General features: G+C 48.5%; 1 long non-coding RNA gene across 2 annotated transcripts in view; it reads left to right on the forward strand.

Annotated features, from left to right (window-relative positions):
* Positions 1-15,126, forward strand: part of LOC149120072 (uncharacterized) — a 52,086-nt gene extending 36,960 nt beyond the window's left edge. The window contains exon 3 of one of the 2 annotated variants that reach the window (XR_016226803.1): positions 14,272-15,126. This is a non-coding gene — a long non-coding RNA (uncharacterized LOC149120072). Of the gene's footprint in view, positions 1-12,160; positions 12,334-14,271 lie in introns of those variants that run through there. The other variant, XR_016226802.1, reaches the window with a different exon arrangement.
* The last annotated feature ends 518 nt before the right edge of the window (positions 15,127-15,644 follow it).

Raw genomic sequence — 15,644 nt, forward strand, 5'->3', positions numbered from 1 at the left:
CCACTATTCTGTACTATACTTTTTTTTTTTTTTACAGGCAGAGTGGACAATGAGAGAGAGAGAGAGAGAGAGAGAGAGAGAGAAAGGTCTTCCTTTTGCCGTTGGTTCACCCTCCAATGGTCGCCGCGGCCGGCGCACCTAAGGCAGGAGCCAGGAGCCAGGTGCTTCTCCTGGTCTCCCATGGGGTGCAGGGCCCAAGCACTTGGGCCATCCTCCACTGCACTCCCTCTCCCGGACCACAGCAGAGAGCTGGGCTGGAAGAGGGGCAACCGGGACAGAATCCGGCGCCCTGACCCAGTGTGCTGGCGCTGCTAGGCAGAGGATTAGTCTAATGAGCCACGGTGCCGGCCTTGTACTATACTTTTTTTTTTATTATAAACCCATACCTTGGCTTTGCTTTTAGGAAGAATCCCATTGCACACACACTCAGCTCCTTCTTTCCATGTATCTGGCTATCTCAGTCACCTGTCACTTAATAGTAACATATAAGACACACGTTATATGTAATAATGATACAATAGCTAACATTTAAGTTGGATATTCTGCATGCCAAACAGTGTTCTAAGTACTTGACATGTATGGAACTAATTTAATTCCCCCCATAATGCTGTGAGGTATTACTATCACCAATATTTTATAGAGGATGAAATTAAGAAGTTAAGCAGGTTGCCCAAGGTCACACAGCTACAAGTGACAGAACTAGAATAGTTTGGTCCCTGAGTTTGACTCAGGGAAAGGTAGCTAGGAAGAGTGCATTATTTTATTAATTCATCATGACAATCCTAATAAGAAGGTGCATGCAGTCTGATGACACGCAGCCAGGGTGGTATGAGGTGGCTACCTGGAGGCGGAGGCCTCTGGGTATCACCTGTTATCACTGGTGATCTGCGTGGGTCGCAGTTGTTGCAGTCTCTCTGAGGGTCAGCAATGCATTGCTGGCACCTCTTTGGTGGAAGTGGTGCCCCCTGCCCAGTGGAAGCCCAGACCACAGATTATGGCTGGATGGGTGTAAGCCCTTCTCAATACTGATTGGAAAAATAACTCAATGTATAGAGGCCACTGAGTGCAGATGGGTCATTGCCCCACTGGGTCATCCTATCTATCATTCGCCAGCTGGCTACCTTTTTTTTTCCTTTTCTATGTGCTAAATATCACATTAAATACATATTTTTTGTGTTTTTCTTCCCTTCTGAGTTTCCAAAATCCCTAGCATTGTTCCACTTGGCCCTTTCCAGTTTCAACTGGCTTGTGCTTTCGTATCAGCATTTAGAGGGGTGGGTGTTTAGCCTAGAGGTTGAGACACTGCATGTGTGTGTGTGTTCAATATGAAGTTACACATAAAATTTTATATAAAGTTATTTCTACAGTTAAAAAAAATTGAGGGGCTGGTGTTGTGGTGCGGCAGGTTAAGCTGCCACTTACAACCCTGGGATCCCGTCTCTGAGGTCCTGTTCAAGTCCCGGTCGCTGAACTTCTGATCTAGCTCCCTGCTAATGCTCCTAGGAGCAGATGATGGCTAAGAGCTTGGACCCCTGCTGCCCACATTGGAGACCCGGATGGAGTTCCAGGCTCTTAGATGTTGTAGCCATTTAGGGAGTGAATTGGCAGATGGAAGATTCTCTCTCTCTCTCTCTCTCTCTTTCTCTTTCCTTTTCCCTCTCCCTCTCTCTATGTCACTCTGTTAAATAAATAACTATTTTTAAAAATTGAAAGTGACTGATCTGGTATAACCCTGTTATTTTACTGTTCGGGGAAGGGAACTTGTTACAGTTGAGGATCAGAGTGGAGCGACTTTGTCTAGGCCTCTGCCTTGCGTGATGGAGCTGCCACTGCACTGGCGGACACAAGTCAGGGGCTCTTGCGGCCAAGACTCAGGAGGGGCCCCACCCCCACTCCCACTCCTGCTCTGCACCCCCACGTGCCCCTACAGTAACCACATCCTCACCAGAAATGCATCCCCTGTGCCTCTTCTTTTTTTTAAAGATTTATTTTAAAAAAAGATTTCTTTTTTTAAGAAAAGATTTATTTATTTGAAAGGCAAAGTTACACACACACACACACACACACAGAGTTATCTTCCATCTGCTGGTTCACTCCCCAGATGGCTACAACAGCCAGGGCTGAGCCAGGCCAAGCCAGGAGCCAGGAACTCCAGCTGGGTCTTTCGCATGGGTGGGAGGGGCCCAGTACTTGGGCCGTCTTCTGCTGCCTTCTCTGGGCATTAGCAAAGTGGAGTCGCTGGGACTCCAGCTGGCTCTCTGATATGGGATGCCAGCATTGCAGGTGGTGCCCTAACCTGCTGTAGGACAACACAAGCTCCTCCCCACTGCACACCGCCCCCCTCTCCAGCCCCCTGCCTCTTGGCCCTGCAGAGTCGGCTCCAGCCAAGCCTCGCAGGTGTTTTCTTCCCAAAAAATCCCTTCCTGGAACCTCAGAACAATGGATTTATTTTTGGATTCCGTCTTTCCTGATTGATTTGAAGTTGAAATCTTACCCTCACCAAACAGGTTTTTAACCTTGCTCCCAAAGTGTGGTTGGGGGGAAATCTGCTTAAAGTCTTAGAAAAACAAACACAACAGAGCGCAATGACTATTTCCTTTTTTATTAAGTACAGCAGAAATGGATATCAGGACCTGCTAGAGAGAGAGAGAGAGAGTGAAAGAGAGAGAGAGAGAGAAAACTGAAGGTGGTGAAGTGAGGAGAGGACATGAAAGTGAAAAGATAAAAAAAATGTAAAAGACTCATTTCAGGGCAAATATTTGGCCTCGTGGTTACGATGTCGCTTTCGGCACTCCTATCCCATATCACAGTGCCTGGGTTTGTGTCCCAGCCCCACCCCTGATTCCAGCTTCCTGGTAACGCACGTGCTGGGAGACAGCAGTGATGGCTTAAGGGGTTGGGTTCCCACCTCATGGGAGACCTGGATTGAGTTTCCCACTCCTAGCTTTAGCCAGGCCAGTCCCAGCCGTTGTAAGAAGCTTTAGCTCCAGGTGCCCAGGAGTATACAGTTTCTTGGGTCTGTCAAGTCTTGCCAAGGGCGTCCTCATGGGCAGAACCTGATCTCTTCTGTTATTCACTGTTGTGCCCTGTTTTGTAATCCCAGGTTTTGCAGTGCCCAGAGAGAACACAAATGCGTGGCACAGACACATTTCTGTGGTGACACCATGATGAAGAATCCTGTACTGAATGTCAGGTTCATTGGCTGGGGTTGCCATAATGGTATGCCACAGACTGAGTGGCTTAAACAACATAAATGGGTCTGCTTGCAGCTCTGGAAGCTGCAGGGCCAGGCTCTTGGTGTGGGCAGCTTTGACTTCTGAAGTCTCTCTCCTCGCAGATGACTGTCCTCCCCTGTATCCTCACATGCACCTTCCTCTGTGCACGCGCACCTCTGCTGTCTGTGTGCATAAACCCTTCCTCCCAGAGGGATGCCTCCTCTTCTGTTAGGGCTCACCCTAAACACCTCATTTGAACTCAGTCGCCTCTTTAAAGACCTTATCTCCAAATACAGAGGTACTAGGAACTAGAACCTTCACACAGGAATTTTGAGGGGACCCAGTTGAGCCTAGAACAAAGTTCAGGCACTGTTTACCCTGTAACCCATGAACATGACCCCAGTTGCATACATGGACACTAAGAGTGCTCCTGGGGGGTTTAACCATGTGCATAAATTCACTGCAATGCCTTGGGCTGAGAGTTTATCAAGCAGAAGTGCCTTAAAAAAACTCAAGTTGGTTTGAAGAATTTTGAAAATTCCAACTCTCCTTCCAAGAACCTTTTTGTCCTATTTTTATAGGAATCTGTTTTCACAGGTGGGAAGTCCTCACAGGATTTTCAATAAAAGAGAGCTTTAAAATGTTCATGGAAAGTGGGTGTTATGGAAAACGATGCATGGGTTTCCAAATTGTTTTGCACCAAAATGAAGTTATCTTTCAATTTCATTTTTTTCACAGTCTTTTTGAAGTGTCTGCATGTTAGAAGCAGCAGGTGCAGGAACAGGTGCAGTGGCTGAGCACAGATGCAAGTCAGGAACAAGGAGAGGTCACTGGTCCCGGTAGAGAAGGCAGCTGAACATCAAACTGTCCCCCTCTAAGACTTGTAGTGGCTGCTTCCTCTTATGCTGAACCCATTAGTATTTGTCAGACATCAACATGGGCTGGGCCATGGCAAATACACTCATGAGTGATGTTACCAGATCTCTGCCTGTATGAGTTTCCAGTTCAGCTGTGTTAGCTATCAAAGCAAGTGACTCCAATAAGCTTAGTCCCACATGCAGAGAGGACCCTGGAGGAGCTGCTATGGTTGTAAGAAGATGTGGCTCCCCCACTCACAGGGCATTTAAGTCATGGATTAGTGGTACTTGTGCATAGAAGAGTTTGAAGTTGAGGGCCTAAGGGAATGTATTGGATTGGGTTAAGATGGGACCCCTAGGATTGAATCCTGATGGCTTTACAAGGGGGGACCCCAAAGACATGGCCAGAATGTCCCGTGTCCGTGATCCTTTGTCTGTATGCACTCCGCCATCCTCTGCCCTCATCAGATGCCAAGCCAAGGAGGCCCCCAATCTTGGGCTGTGAACCTCCAAAACTGAGAGGTGAAATTAACCTTCACATGCAGTTCCTCTTGGGTATTTGTTACAGTGATGAAAATCTGGGTACCATGGGATAATGACCAGTAATTCTCTTTAGACCAGGAATAATGCTTCTATTCAGTTTCCAGTAAAAGACTTAAGATTGATGTGCAAGACTTTTTATGAACTAAAGTAAAACTTCTTCCTATCTTGGCCCCCACCCACATTTAAATGGATCAGAAGTATGAATTTTAGATATCCCTTTAACAACCTATATGGTAAAAAGTAAATGAGGCATTGTTTTTACCTTTCTTGTCCTTTCCCCCATTAGATTATAAACTCTTGGAGGATGAGAACTGAGATGTGTATTCTATAGCCCCAAGCATTCCTTGTATGAAGTGGACACTCATTATGCATATTTGAGAAGATTGTAAAAAGTTTATGAGCAGGCAAGTGTTGGACATAGTGATTAAGACGTCAGTAGAGATGCCTGCATGCCACATCAGAGTGCCTGGGTTTAATCCCAACTCCAGCTTCTTCTTCTTTTATTTTTTTTTTAATATTTATTTATTTATTTGAAAGAGTTACAGAGAGAGAGAGAGAGAGAGAGAGAGAGAGAGAGAGAGGTCTTCCATCCGCTGATGGCCACAATGGCTGGAGCTGTTCCGATCCAAAGCCAGGAGCCAGGAGCTTCTTTAGTTCTCCCACGAGGGTGCAGGAGCCCAAGGACTTGGGCCATCTTTTACTGCTTTCCCAGGCCATATCAGAGAGCTGGATTGGAAGCGGAGCAGCCAGGACTCGAACCAGCACCCATATGGAATGCTGGCACCGCAGGCGGTGGCTTTACCCACTACACCACAGTGCCGGCCCCAACAACTCCAGCTTCTGATTCCAGTTTCCTGCTAATACAGACCCTGGAAGACAGCAGGTAGTGGCCCAAGTACTTGGATAACTTCCACCTACATGGGAGACCTGGACTGGGCTCCTGGTTACTGGCTTTGGTCTGACCCAGCCCCCCGCTGTTGTGGACATTTGGGGGAGTGAACAAGCTGTCGCTCCCCGTCTTCGTGGAGGAACGACACAGGACCCTGCGTTGTTCTTCTGTCTGCTCGGCCCTCCCCGGGTTTGCTGCTGGTCCTTCCTGGGTTGGCTGCTGGTCCTTCCACCTCCGTGGAAGGGCGGTTCCCCCTGCCACATTCCCCACTTCCGCGGGGGAGCGGCACACCGCCGGCCGGCTCTCTCGGGGGCTGCACAGGTGTTCCCCTTAGATGTTCCTCTTAGATGTTCCTGGTGCATGCCGTCTCTCTCCTCCTTTATAGTCCTCCTCCGCCAATCCCAACTCGGCTGCCCACACACCGAGTACGCTGCTCTCCTCCAATCAGGAGCAGGTCCTGCAGCTTGTCAAGTTGGTGAGAGGCAGCTGGGTAGAAGCTGTTGCCTCCTCTCCCAGCGCCATATTGTGGGAGAGCAGATGCATAGAATAAGTCTTAATTCCAGTAACTCAGTCCAGTCCGGGTTGCTCCCCACACAAGCTTTTAGGAGCTGGTTCTCATTCTTGCTGTCTCTTTTTCTCTCCCTGTCTTTCCATTGTACTACCTCTCAAATAAATACATTTTTGGGGGGGTTTGTGGGAAATACAATTAAAAGATAAACTTAATTGCCTCACATTAAAAAAAAAGTCTGTGCACGTGAGAGTTCTCCAAAAAGTTCATGAAAATATTGCATTATGGAAGAAACTATGAATAAATTTCAGTTTTTTGCACCCAAAGAAACTTCTCTTTTAATTCCATTTTCCATGAGTTTTTGGAGTCCCCTTGTATACAGTCACTGATTTGATCTCAATCTCCAAAACCACTACAGTCCTCAGAAATGCTCCTCCGACTGCGGGAGGAGGGGAGCATGATGACCCCAGCAGCGAAGCCCGAGTGACTAGGGGGAAGTCAACTCTTTCTCTTCAGGGACAACTGAGTCTGTGTTCTTCATGCAATGAGTCGGAGACAGGGGCTGGCAGTGAATTCCATAATTTTTATCACCATTCCAGGGTAGGGGCATGAATAGCCTGGAGCTGGGATATAATTGCTCTCTGGTTTACCATCTAAACAAGAATCCAGACTAACCCAGGACTGCCTTTCCGCCAGCCTCAGGAGTTGAACAGTTCAATTCCACAGGTGCTTACTGTGTTGTTCAGGATGAGCCTGGTTTGCTCAGACAGCTGGGATTGGAAGTAGGGAAGAACCCAGAACCCGGGAACCTGGGCAGGTAGCTGAGAAGAACGTTGGTCTTTGAATGCAGAATTTGCATCTCTAAGATCTAGGCAGAAGATCCCAAAACAAAGAGTAAGTGGACTCTGAGCTGCTAAACGGGAAAATGCAAATCTAGCAAGGTGGAATGCCCTCGTCCTATGCTGGCGACTTGATGATCAGCACAATCCAAACAGGGGCTTGTGTTCCCTGGGCCAGGGGCAGCTCTAGGCATAGGCTTGTGATCTAGGGCTGATTCCTAAGAAATGAAAAGAGTGATGCAGGAGGGCTTAGGGGTAGGGAAGGGGGAGGGCTGGAAGTGCTCCTCCATCACTGTGTTCCAGATGTCAGCCACCATGTGAGCACTCTGCAGAAAAAGGTCCCGTTTCAGATGGCAGGTGCTGAAAACGTGCTGTACGGGGGTGGGTGCTTAGCCTGGTGGTGAAGACGTGTGCACCCCACATCAGAGTGCCAGCCTTGAGACCCAGCTGCAACTCCTGAGTCCGGCTTCCTGCCTGTGAGACCCTGGCAGGCGGTGGTGATGGTTCAGTGGTTGGTTCCTGCCACGGAGAGGGGGAGGCCTGGATTGCATTCCCAGCTCCGGGCTCCAGGCCCTGGCCAGCCTGAGTTGTTGCAGACATTTGGGAAATGAAACGCTCTTTCTCTCCCTCCCAAATAGATGAGTAAAGCAAACTCACGGACGGCCAGAGGAGCAGGTCCCAGACCATGCCTCCAGCAGTAGTATTAAGACGCTCACCTCCCTACAGGGAAAACACACACGAGATTTGCCAGAGACAAGGATAATGTTTGATCTCCAGATGCCAGGACTTCCCCCGTGCGTCGCCACTGGCTCGGGATTGTGCTGAGAAAGTAGGGCTGAAAACACGAAATCCAAGTCTCCCTCCGGCTTACACGGGGCCCTTGTCTGCCGCTGGACGATGCCTCCCGTTCTGTGGCTCTCATTGGTCTTTAGAGCTTATCACACCTTTCAGCTGAGGGAGGGTCGTCATTGCTAGCTGAGGAGCTAAACGTGCAACTCGTAGTGCCCCGTCACGTTTTCCATATTGTGATACACATGTGTGCATGTACACACACACACACACACACATATGAAGAGCCTTCAGAAAGTTCGTGGAGGGGCTGGCGTTGTGGCACAGTGGGTCAAGCCACCACTTACAATGCCAGTGTCCCCTATCAGAGTGCTGGTTTGAGTACTGCCTCCCATTGCTTTGCTTCTGATCCAGCTCCCTGCCAATGTGCCTGTAAAGGCAGCAGACAATGGCCCAAGTGCTCAGGCCCCTGCCATCCACATGAGAAACTCAAATGAAGTTCCTGGCTTCTGGCTTAACCTGGGTCAGGCCAGGGCCATTGTGGCCATTTGGGGAGTGAACCATCAGATGGAGGATTTCTGTCTTTTTTCTCTCTATTTCTTTTCCTTTCTGCATCCCTCTGCTTTTCAAATAAATAAATATTTTTCTAAAAAATTTCATGGAGGGGCTGGCGTTGTGGGCCAAAGTGCTAAACTGCCACTTGCGATGCTGACATCCCATACTGGAGTGCCAGTTCCAGTCCCAGCTGCTCCACTTCAATTCCTGCTCCCTGCTAATGCACCCAGGAAAGCAGTAGAAGATGGCTCAAGTACTTGGGCCCTGCCACCCATATGGGAGACCTGGATAGAGTTCTGGGCTCCTGGCTTTGTCCTGGACCAGCCCTGGCCACTGCAGCCATTTGGGGAGTGAACCAGTAGAGGGAAAATCTCTCTCTCTGCTGCTCTACCTTTCAAATAAACAAATACGGTTTTTGAGAGTTCATGAAAAATGAAATGAATAGATGTTTATTTTGGTGTGAAAATTTTTTGAAAAACCATGTGTAGTTTTTTCCATTATACACATTTTCCATAAGGTTTTTTTTTTTTTTTTTTTTTTTTTTTGAGAAGCAGCCATAGAGAGAGACAGGTAGACAGAGAACTCAGGCCGGTGCCGCGGCTCACTTGGCTAATCCTCCGCCTGCAGCGCCGGCACCCCGGGTTCTAGTCCCAGTCAGGGCGCCGGATTCTGTCCCGGTTGCCCCTCTTCCAGTCCAGCTCTCTGCTGTGGCCAAGGAGTGCAGTGGAGGATGGCCCAAGTGCTTGGGCCCTGCACCCGCATGGAAGACCAAGAGAAGCACCTGGCTCCTGGCTTCAGATCAGCATGGCGCACTGGCTGCAGTGCGCCGGCTGCAGCGGCCATTAGAGGGTGAACCAACAGTAAAGGAAGACCTTTCTCTCTGTCTCTCTCTCTCTCACTGTCCACTCTGCCTGTCAAAAAAAAAAAAAAAAAAAAAAAAAAAAGAGAGAGAGAGAGAGAGAGAACTCAACTACTGCCTCATTTCATAAATTCCTGAAATAGCCATGGCTTAGCTGTGGCCATGGCCGGGAGCCAGGAGCCAGGAGCCAGGAACTAAATCCAGGTCTCCCATGGGGGTGGTAGGATCCCAATTCTTTGAGCTGGCACTGCTGCCCTGACTCTCCATGAGCAGGAGACTGGGGTCAGGAGCCAGAACCAAGTGTCAGACCCAGCTTCTCTGATACGGCGTGCAAGTATCTTAACCACTAGGCCATCCGGACACCATCTTTTAGAGAGATTTACTTTGTGTCTTTGATGGGCAGTGTGACAGAAAGAGGGAGACAGACAGACAGAGACACACAGAGAAAGAGAGCTTCCATCTGCTGGTTCACTCCTCAGATGTTCACAGCAGTTAGAGCTGGGCCAGGCCTGGAGTCACAGCCAGGAAGTCCATCTGGGTCTCCCGCATGCCTTCCCAGGGACATCGGCAGGGACCTGGATAGGAAATGGAGCAGCCGGGCCAGGACTCAAACTCTTGCTCTGATATGGTTAATCTGCTACACCACAAGGTCGGCCCTTCCAGCACCATTTTTTTAAGGGTAGGATTAAGGCATTTCCCTGGAGCTGGCACCTGATAATTGGCATTCTCCTTTATCTTTGTGGAATTAACTATACCATAATTCATTTAGTCTACAGATACTCACTGTGTTCCTACAATGTGCCAGGCATACTCCAGGTACTAGGGATAGAGCAGTGAACGCCACAAAGTCTGTCACTCTTGGAGCTTGCCTCCTCCTAGAATCTTCTCTAAGCTCCCGTTTGGGTAGGATGAGAACTTAAATGCTCTCTGAGTACAGAACCACCCTGAGATAGTCAAGATTTGCTCTCCTAGTCTTTTCCGTAAATCTTCCCCACACCAGTAACATAGCAGCGTGCGCGCGCGTGTGCGCGCATGTGCGCGCATGTGTGTGTGTGTGTGGCCTCATCCTTACCACATCTTTCCAAAGCATATAACCTGAGTTTTCGTAGGAGTAAGAGCGCTTCCCCCACTGACAGCTCACTGGTTTTCATCGCTGGTGCAAGCACAGTGGGTTTGGGAATCAGCAGCGGCTTCTGCTGAGTCCTCGGCTCGTTGGTTGGTTGTGCAGAGGCAGTGCGGAGTGTCTGCTAGCCTGGTCACCTGCCCAGGTGGAGGTCAGTGTCAAGAGTATCTGCCCTGCTGACTCATCTGCCTTCTCCAGACCTAACACGTGTGAGACTTCCATTGTGACTCACGCCACTCTTTTATTCAAGGGCTCAAATGTTTATTCTGAAGCTTTACAAAGGGAGGGGAAACAGAGATGGATCTTTGTTTAGCTAAGCTTTTAAAATTTTTATTTCTTTTCATTTTATTTGAAAGACACATACACTTGTCACTTGTTCACTCCCCAATTGCCTGCAACAGTTGGGGCTGAGCCAGGGGCCTGAAACTCAATCCAGGTCTCCCACGTGGGTGGCAGGAACCCAAGAACTCGAGCCATCACCTGCTGCCTCCCCGGGTGTGCATGAGCAGGAAGCTGGAATTGGAAACTGAGTTGAGGTTTGAACCAGGCAATCCTGTACGGGATGCAGGTTTCCCAAGCTTTGACATAACTTGTACCAAACACCCACCCCTATTTTGTTTTTTATAAAATTAATAAAGGAGAAACACATGTCTGCATTCCCTCTTGTGTGCTATCTTATGCGATTATTCTCCTTTGGTTTATAAAGGGTTTTTAAGTTTTTTAAAATTTTTAAAATTTATTTGACAGAGTTAGACAGTGAGAGAGAGAGAGAGAGACAGAAAGGTCTCCCTTCTGTTGGTTCACCCCTCAAATGGCTGCCATGGCCGGTGCTGTGCTGATCCGAAGCCAGGAGCCAGGTGCTTCCTCCTGGTCTCCCATGTGGGTGCAGGGGCCCAAGCACTTGGGCCATCCTCCACTGCCCTCCCGGGCCACAGCAGAGAGCTGGACTGGAAGAGGAGCAACCGGGACTCGAACCTGGCGCCCATATGGGTTGCCGGCGCCGCAGGCAGAGAGGATCAACCTAGTGAGCCATGGCGCCAGCCCCTTAAGGTTTTTTTTTTTTTTTTTTTTTTTTTTTTTTTTTTTTAAGATTTTTTATTTATTTGAGAGGCAGAGTTACAGACAGGGAGAGACAGAGAAAGTTCTTCCATCTGCTGATTCCCTCCCCAGATGGCTGCAACAGCAGGAGCTAAGTGATCTGAAGCCAGGAGCCAGGAGCCTCTTCTGGGTCTCCCACGTGGGTGCAGGGGCTCAAAGACTGGGGCCATCCTCCACTGCTTTCCCAGGGCATGGCAGAGAGCTGGATGGGAAGTGGAGCAGCCGGGACATGAACTGGCACTCATATGGGATGCTGGCACTGGAAGCAGAGGCTTAGCCTACTATGCCACAATGCCCCAGGTGTTGTTTTTTTTTTTTTTTTAAAGGCAGAGTTACAGAGAGAGGAGGACACACACACACAGTGTGTGAGCTGGTGCCCACATGGGATGCCGGCATCACAGGCGGCAGCTTACCCCGCCACGCCACAGCCCCGGCCCTGAATATTCTGCTGTTATCTGAGACCCTCCCTCGTGCATCTCCCTACTCAGGGGCCCCAGCCCCTTCCCCAGGCAGCTCCACGTCTCCCCTGGGGATGATGCAGACTCGGCAGGTGCCTTCCTGGGCCTTACATGTTCTGTCCCTTCAGGGGTCACCTCAGCTCCCTGCATGTCCCTTAGTGCAGGCTTTTGTAGGCTCTGCGGGGGCGCGAGGTAGACTCGGCAATGGATGGCGTGAAGGAGAGAAGTGGGGGCACCCAGGTTGCCCTCCGTCTGGAGGCAAACACGGATCGCCACCAGGAAAAAATGTAGGTTTCTTCAGAAAACCGTCCAATCTAGTTGTAATTTTTCTTGAAAAATTGCATATTTCCCTTAGCGTTATAACTTGGCTCCTGTTTTCTGGTCTTGGACTTCATGATAACATGCGCCTCCCCCTCACGGCCCACAGTTGGCTGAGAACGCCCCTCCCAGAACCACTCAGGACAAACAGCGATGTGTTCAGATGGTGCCTCTCCCACGGCCGACTTTCCCTCTGTGGAGCGAGCGGAGGTGGAGTGTGCAGTTCCTTTTCTACAGCAAGGCCCTTGTTCTGAGGGAGAACCAGCTGCCCTCTGTCTCGTGAAGAGGTGAGGAGACTATGAGGGGTCTTCAGAAGTTCATGTGTTTTAGGAAAAACCTATGCATGGCTTTGGGGTTTTTTTTTTGTTTGTTTTTGCACCGAATAAAACTTATCTTTTAATTCCATTTTCCATGAATTTAAAAAAATTGTTTATTTGAGAGGCAGACACACACACAAAAAGAGAGAGAAACTCCCAACTGCTGGTTCAATCCCCCAAATGCCCAGAACCATCGTGGGTGGACCAAGGCCAAAGTCAGGAGCCGGGAACTCCATCCAGGTCCCCCGTGTGGGTGGCAGGAACACAGCGTGAACTATCACCACTGTCTAAGGGTCTGCACTGGCAGGAAGCTGGGGCAGGAGCTGGAGCAAGGACATGAACCTGATGTGGAACGCAGGTTTCTAAATCTGCCTCTTAAACCCTGCGCCAAGTACCGGCCCCCATTTTTCAAGAACTTTTTTTGAACTACCCTCATATACCATGACACAGGACACCACAAAGAGCAAGCCATGTAAGAAACAAATAGACAGTGACAGTTAGAAGTCAACGACAAGGATCGCTCTGTGCCCCGTAATCTCCTATGGTGCATGTCATTTAAAGGTCATTTGATCCAACCAGCTAATGCAGAAGACGGAGCTAGCCTGAGGCAAAGCTGGGTAAGAGACCCCTGAGATGTAGTCATTTGTCATATCCACTACACCGGCTATTTTCCACGTGTGTGGCCCACAGGCTCCTGAGGGTCCCTGTCACACTTCCAAGGTATCTTCACAATGATTTGTGAGCACGTGCCTGTTTCTCTGTGCTGACATCTGCACTGATGGCACCGAAACAGTGATGGGTAAAACTACTGGCACTTCAGCAGGAGTCGAGGTCAGAGCCCCCAGCTGTGCTCCTTGGTGCCGTGTGCTTGTAGAAAACAAATGACAGTTTGTTTTAAAAATGTCTTTGGTGGGGGTGGGTCTCGTGGTGCAGTGGGTTAAGCCATGGCTTGGAACGCCTACATCCCATACCAGGGCGCTGGTTTGAATCCCAGCTATTCTGTTTCCAGTTCTGCCTTCTGCTAATACATCCCGGAAGGCAACAGATACTGGCTCAAGTGTTTGGGCCCTTGCCACCCACGTGGAGACCCGGATGGAATTCCAGGTTCCTGGTTTAAGCTTGACCCAGACCCGGCTGTTGCAGGCACTGGGGGATGGAAGACCACTTTCTCTGTCTCTCTGTCTGGCTCTGCCTTTTAGGTTAATGAAAATAAATTAATAAACATTTAAAAAGAATATCCTTCATGGGGCAGTTAAGATTAATTTCATTCAATATTGACACTTCTCAGAAGATTCTGTGTAACAAAATGGGAAGCATGTATAAAGCAGTATTGGTGCTTTCTGAAGTATGATAGTTATTCAAGAAAAGCATAGAAAAGCACTAAGCCAATTTCAGTTATGATTTGAACTAGTCACTTCTTTCCTGGACCATCTTGTTCTGCCTGGAAGAATGAATGGGAACGAAAGCCTGTCACTTCAAGGACAGCAACTGAGAATGTCGTGACCAATGATACAATTTGAAATTTAAAAAATTTGAAATTTTAGAAAACTTAAAAAATTTTGAAAATAAAAAAAGAATTTTGGAAAAATTCTAACACCATGGAGCTTGACAGATTCTCAATATTTAAGAACTTTTCTAATGAGACCAGAAGTGTTTTTAATGACTGTGATTTCTTTCTGATACAGTATAATGAAATGTATCAATATTTGGAATATTTCCGTAACTCAACAGACCAATATTTTCCAATGACCAATACATTGTAATACAAAATCATGCATGGGGCAAAGATTCCTTCTAAGTGCACAATAAACTGATGGATTTAAATATGAAAAATATGAAAAGCCCACTGACATGGTTACAGATTCTACATTACAGCTAACTTTTTTTTTTTTTTTTTTGACAGGCAGAGTGGACAGTGAGAGAAAGAGAGACAGAGAGAAAGGTCTTCCTTTTCTGTTGATTCACCCCACAATGGCTGCTGCAGCTGGTGCGCTGTAGCCGGTGCACCACGCTGATCCGAAGCCAGGAGCCAGGTGCTTCTCCTGGTCTCCCATGGGGTGCAGGACCCAAGGACTTGGGCCATCCTCCACTGAACTCCCGGGCCACAGCAGAGAGCTGGACTGGAAGAGGAGCAACCGGGACAGAATCCGGCGCCCCGACCGGGACTAGAACCCGGTGTGCTGGCGCCGCAGGCGGAGGATTAGCCTAGTGAGCCACGGCACTGGCCCATTATGAAGTAACACCTTAACAGTAGGGACTCCATTTTGGAGCACTTGAGACTCCATTCTGGGAAGGTGCCCCCCCACACCGTGAGACTCTGGTCTGAAACTATGATCTAAAACAGTTGAACAGTAGCAGTCCAGTACACCACACTTGGCAGAGCATAGAAACCCCCTAGCATGATCGCTCAAGCTTGGAAGTGGATAGGCTGCACCTGGGTTAATGATAAAAATGTAATTTGTCTATGTCCTACATGTGATTAAAACCAATACCTGGATTAATGTCAAGATTATAATTGGAATTGTTAAGAATGTAACTGGTATTGTCAAGATTATAATTGATACTAGTTTCCCATAGGTTTTAGGTCAGCTTGACCCCAGTAACCATGTATTCTCCCCTATTCCTAGCAACCATGAATTCCCCTCCCGATTTTGTGGTTTTTGCCTTTATAAACGCTGTTGCTTTGGGCTTCAGGGTCGAGAGTTCTTTAGGGCATGAGCCCACTCTCCACCGCTGGCAATAAAGGACCATCAAATTGTATCAATGTGTGGTGCTCCTTTGTTTACACTCGCTCAGGTACAACAATTACAGCTAACATTTAAGACAGATGTTAAGTTTTGGTGCCATATCAAAAATGAATATAACTGGGGCTGGCGCTTTGCGGTGCTAGCATCCCATGTGGGCGCTGGTTCAAGTCCCAGCTGCTCCATTTCCTATCCAGCTCCCTACTGATGGCCTGAGAAGGCAGTACAGGATGGCCCAAGTGCTTGGGCCCCTGCACCCGTGTGGGAGACCCAGAGGAAGCTCCTGGCTCCTGGCTCTGGATCTGGATCTGCCTAGCTCCAGCCGTTGTGGCCACTGGGGAGTAAACCAGCGGATGGAAGACCTCTCTCTGTGTGTGTCTTTCCCTCTCTCTGTCTGTAACTCTACCTCTCAAGTAAATAAATAAATCTTTTAAAAAATGGATATACACAACCACTAAACGCTCTTCCTTCTCCAGTTATATGTCTGAGTCTAGCTGGGTTTCTTCATATAATTCCACCAATACAACCTGTT

This window comes from Oryctolagus cuniculus, chromosome 20, assembly GCF_051225735.1.
Source record: "Oryctolagus cuniculus isolate XC-2025 breed Fujian yellow rabbit chromosome 20, ASM5122573v1, whole genome shotgun sequence".
NCBI lineage: Eukaryota > Metazoa > Chordata > Mammalia > Lagomorpha > Leporidae > Oryctolagus > Oryctolagus cuniculus.